This window comes from Borostomias antarcticus (assembly GCF_949987555.1).
Source record: "Borostomias antarcticus genome assembly, chromosome: 26".
In the NCBI taxonomy this organism is placed as follows: domain Eukaryota; kingdom Metazoa; phylum Chordata; class Actinopteri; order Stomiiformes; family Stomiidae; genus Borostomias; species Borostomias antarcticus.
In genome coordinates, this window is record NC_140259.1 from 3,709,024 (window position 1) to 3,714,657 (window position 5,634).

Sequence of the window (5,634 nt, forward strand, 5' to 3'; positions counted from 1 at the left end):
TTCACTCTCAATCCCAGAAGTGATGTCAGACTTGCCCCAGGTGTGCTCCGGGTCCGAGTGCCAATTCTCCTAAAACTCCCAGATCTCCCTCCACAATCACATCAAGAGCAGCCATGACAACCTCTACATCTCTCTGCTAAGGAACGGAGAGTTCAGACCAGAGACTCTCCCATCCTGCTCCTCTTAATCACTCCCTTTCACCACCTCCAACACCCCACTCACTGCAGCTCCTGGCCAGAGGCAGAGAGAAAATTGACAAGCCAAGATCGTACCACTGTGACCAGTGTGGGAAGAACTTCAGTCTAAAGGCTAATCTCAGGACGCACCAGCGTGTTCATTAAGGAGAGAAGCCATACCAATGTGACCAGTGTGGGAAGAGCTTCACTACATCAGGAGAGTTAAAGACACACCATTGTGTTCATAAAGGAGAGAAGCCATGCCACTGTGAGCAGGGTGGAAAGAACTTCAGGGAGTCAGGAAAGTTAAAGATACACCAGCGTGTTCAACCAGGATAAATGCCATACCACTGTGACCAGTGTGGAAAGAACTTCACTAGATCAGGAGAGTTAAAGACACACCAGCGTGTTCATACAGTAGAGAAGCCATACCACTGTGACCAGTGTGGGAAGACCTTCACTCAGTCAGGAGATTTAAAGATGCACCAGCGTGTTCATACAGGAGAGAAGCCATACCACTGTGACCAGTGTGGGAACAACTTCACTACGTCAGGAAACTTAAATACACACCAGCGTGTTCATACAGGAGAGAAGCCATACCACTGTGACCAGTGTGGGAACAACTTCACTACGTCAGGAAACTTAAATACACACAAGCGTGTTCATACAGGAGAGAAGCCATACCACTGTGACCAATGTGGGAAGACCTTCACTCAGTCAGGAGATTTAAAGAAACACCAGAATGGTCATACAGGAGAGAAGCCATTCCACTGTGACCAGTGTGGAAAGAACTTCACTACGTCAGGAAACTTAAATACACACCAGCGTGTTCATACAGGAGAGAAGCCATACCACTGTGACCAGTGTGGGAAGACCTTCACTCAGTCAGGACACTTAAAGATCCACCAGCGTGTTCATACAGGAGAGAAGCCATACCACTGTGACCAATGTGGGAAGACCTTTACTCAGTCAGGAGATTTAAAGAAACACCAGAATGGTCATACAGGAGAGAAGCCATACCACTGTGACCAGTGTGGGAAGAACTTCACTACGTCAGCAGAGTTAAAGACACACCAGCGTTATCATACAGGAGAGAAGCCATATCACTGTGACCAGTGTGGAAAGAACTTCACTACGTCAGGAGATTTAAAGAAACACCAGCGTGTTCATACAGGAGAGAAGCCATACCACTGTGACCAGTGTGGAAAGAACTTCACTACGTCAGGACACTTAAAGAGACACCAGTGTGTTCATACAGGAGAGAAGCCATACCACTGTGACCAGTGTGGAAAGAACTTCACTTCTTTAGGACACTTAAAGAGACACCAGCGTGTTCATACAGTTCATCCAAGAGCTGTGAGTTCACTGAAGCCTGCCTCAAAAAGGACCCCATCTTTGTAAGCAATAGTGTGCGTGTGCGTGTGTGTGTGTGTGTGTGTGTGTTTGATATCAATTTGATATCAAATTGACTTTTATGATCTGAAAATCAGTCTATATTCTGAACATCTTTATTGTTTATATTCAGAACATCTTTATTGTCCCTGGAAGGCAACTAGACATACTGTACAACGACACATACAGAACAGTACAAGAAGAATTTCCACACAAACCCACCCCCCCCCCCCCTCCCTACTTTCTCTCTCTTTCTCATTCCCCCTTTCTCTCTCCTCTCAGGTTCACCACCAGCTATTGAAGAAGAGATAGATGAAGGGAGTTGGAGAAAGAGAAAGACCTGTCGTGGAATTTGGAATGGACCTGGTTTCTTAGGCCTTGATTACACTACTGCGTTTTCGCCTACATTTGTGCCTAGCAATGACAATACCGCAGCCAAAATGAAGCTCGAACCCAGAGGCCTCAGGATACGGCTGGGGCTACGTTTCAGCACTCAAAATCTGGAGCTGTGTTCTAGTGTAATAGGCAGATCCAGAGGCTTTTGAAAAAACTAGGAAAAGGCCTACATTGTAATGCTGTGTTCACTTCACATTATAACAATCAGACAGGAGATTTACGAGTTTGAGCTATATAGCATCTTAGTGGATACGATAGTTAATCAGCCAAGCGGACGTTTTGTTCCCGACCAAATATTACCTTCCTCACACCAGTCTGAACTTTCAAGCAATCCTGCCCTTTTCTTTTTGAATAATATTCTCAATATTCTAATCTGGCCCCCGGGTCATTACTGTTTTTTTGCTTCCCTCTGGAATATGTAGAGAATGGGTCGTAAGCCCACCTCCCTTGTTCTCTGTAAAGCGCATTGTGTTGCCTCTGGGTATGAAATGCGCTATACAAATAAAGCTTTGATTGATTGATTGAATTCTCCAATATATAGTCCTTACAATCAGTTTGTTTAAGTCCTTCATCCATTCCCTCACGATATACCTCGCATATTACGACGAGACTTGAAATGTGCATCAGACATGGAACAAACACTGGGATGGGATGGAAATGTATTTGTTGGTGACTGTTGGTTGGATGAATGGACAGCTGCATTTTAAACTTGATCATGATGTATATTTTTTCATAAACCTTTTTTAATAAACAAACCTGAGAGAAGTACTGTAGGGAGTTCATTTGTGTGTATGGGGGTTTGTGGCTGAATTTGGCTCATTTTCTCAAAACTCATATCTCAAAAACCCTGCTGATGAAACTTAGCATCTCCTTATAATCAGAAAGATCAGACACAAGAAGACAAAGAACCTTCAGCTTCCAGAATCAGGTCAGAATTGGAAAGGTCTCATCAGTCTCAGGACCACTGTGTCATCTGTTCTCCCAAGGTGTGGAGGCACCATTCATCTCTGGTGAGCCCAGGGATCTACTGGAGTGTAGCATAAAGTTATACAATACCGTCTTCATCTTCCCAACCTTGTCTCCCGGTCTGTGAGAGCCTTTGCAGCCCAAACCCAGAATACTACTAAAACAGATGACTAGCCTCACATTATTGACCAGCCTTGTGAAGTCATCTGCCATCCCCAGAGGCACTGCAGCTTAGCTTTAAAAGTTAAAGTACAATATTTGAGCAGATACGCCCCAGCACAGAAAAACCTTTTTGAAAACCTTCACATTCCAAAATCTTGAACAGCTCGACTGCAACTTTTTTGAAGAATCTCTGAAAGCCTGCGAGCTGTGTGAGGGCATTGCCAAAGACCTGGAGAAGAGATTTCACCCTGGGGCCAAGGTTCGCCCCTTCTCAAAAGTCTCTAAACAGGCTACTGGTGAGACCAGCATCCATCAGACTTCCTTGATAGTCCTTGATGGATAAACTTTGGGAATTTTGATTGACTTGGAAACTTGAAACATGACCATCCAAGTTCAGATAACGTAGTAATGCACACAAAAACATTTACATCCATATCATATTCATTCTTTATTCAAGGACTTTGTGATACAGTGCATTTTCTACCCTTCAAATAACACATGAAGATGTGATGGACTAGTGGGAACGCCCGCATAATATCAAAGAGGCTGATCAAACGACAACTATCCACCAGCCTTACTGCTGCAATTAAATCACCACTGTTTCATTGGAAACATATTCATAGGATATTGACTAGATGGGGTGTGCTTTTATTCAGAAGACCTTCTGGTTACAATAGTTGTCCTGTCAAAATGTAAATTTTAGCTTGTTTCCTTAGAAAACCCTTTCGACTATTACTACTAGGAGCTCATACAATACTACGCCAGCTACAGTTTATCCTGGAGGCAGTCTGTCAACATTGAAGCTTCAAAAGTAGGGATGGATGAATATTGTGCTGTTTTAGTTCTTGTGCTGTACTTTAGTAACCAGGCCAGGTCACGCCTGGCTTATGTGTGTTGGCTGGCTTGTTTCTGTGCGGGACTGGTAGGACGGTAATGTCTGATAAATAAAGATGGGTCTTGTCACCTGGACACATCAGTTCCAAAGCTTCCAATGCTAATCTAGCACAATGAGAGCGGGATAGCCAGTAAGCTCATGGGCTCACAACAACTAGCAGCAGCTTCCATAACATTAATGGTAGCGGTCAGTGGCTAAAGCAGTTACACTGATGATTCCTGTAATGTTAGCTATCTTGCTGCAATGGGTTCAACTTTTGTTTCTGGATAACGTTCATGACTTGCGGTTTTGCACTTCCCTTTAGGTGGTGAATGAGTAGACCCAGGACACAGTGGCTTATTTGGACATTTAGGATCTTGATATTATATTGATATGAAGATATGAAAGTAAAGTATTTGCCTTTAGAAGTAAATTTTAATTAAAATGGTTCTTAGCTAAGTAACCTAAGTGTAGGCAGACTTGAAAGGTCAATTGTAATAATATCTTCAAATTCTTATTTGAATTGTTTTTGACCAACACGTACAATTTGAGATTGTAGTGAGGAAAATAGCTGTATTTTCAGAGAAATGTATTGGTTTAACCTGATCCTGTTAGCTGTTTCTAATTATGATGATTGACCCCTGATTGAAACTGTGTCTCCCTTCCATAGACTTATGAGATAAGGCTGACATTCCTTGGTTGGTACATTCTGTGGACAACAGCAATTGTTGTGGTTAGAGATAGAGACCAGAGCCCTGTACTACGAAACAGGATTACAGGGTTAGCGCGATAACTTCAGGTTCAAGATTGGTTTATCCGTACTACGAAGGTTGTTCATTTTTCACCGTGCTATATCGCCGTGGTAACTTATGCTGCCGAGCTAACCTGCTCCGGGGCAGGTTAAGTTCCAGATTATGGATCAAAACGTATGAAGCACTGACCGATCAATTCACTTGGAAAAAGACATAATGAATGTTAAGATTCTATTATGGAACTTCAGTGTGCGAATTAAACAATAATCTGCTGTGCGAGAACAGCGAGAGGTTCTTCAGAAGACTTTTTACAAACCGCCAAAACCCTCTTTGGCTTTCCCCGATATCATGAAATATTGCAGAATGACAGCTGCTTGAGCCATATTTTGCCTTGTGCATTTAGTCATAGACTGTAAGCTATGCACTGGCTTGTGTTTTATTAGTCTACCTGCAGTTTCGTGTAGGCTGTGGGTGATGCGGAGAACCAAGTAAAAACACTATTTTTTTATTCAATTGTCAAGTCTTCAATGTTGATTTATTAGACTACCCTCCCGTTCCTAGGAACAAAGAGAAGTAGGCTACATTTAATTAAATTGTGATAGCACCAATGCCTGACAATCAGCCTACTTCTCCAACCGAGCTTCACTTTTTCCATTTTAATAGCCTGTTTTATCTCTAGTTCCTCTTGTATAGAGACTTCACATTGTCTACTCCAACCTGAAACTATTAAAAACTATAGCCTACATTTGCTTTATTTAAGCGTCCCCTGCCAGTCTAGCAGAGCTGAAATAATAATATATATTGATATAGGCTACAATTGCTTTACATGCCATAAGAATAGCCCAATGATCTAGCCTACTCGTGTTCATGTGGAGGATGATGCTAAAACGTAGGCAGTATTTTTCCAGCTTTCCTT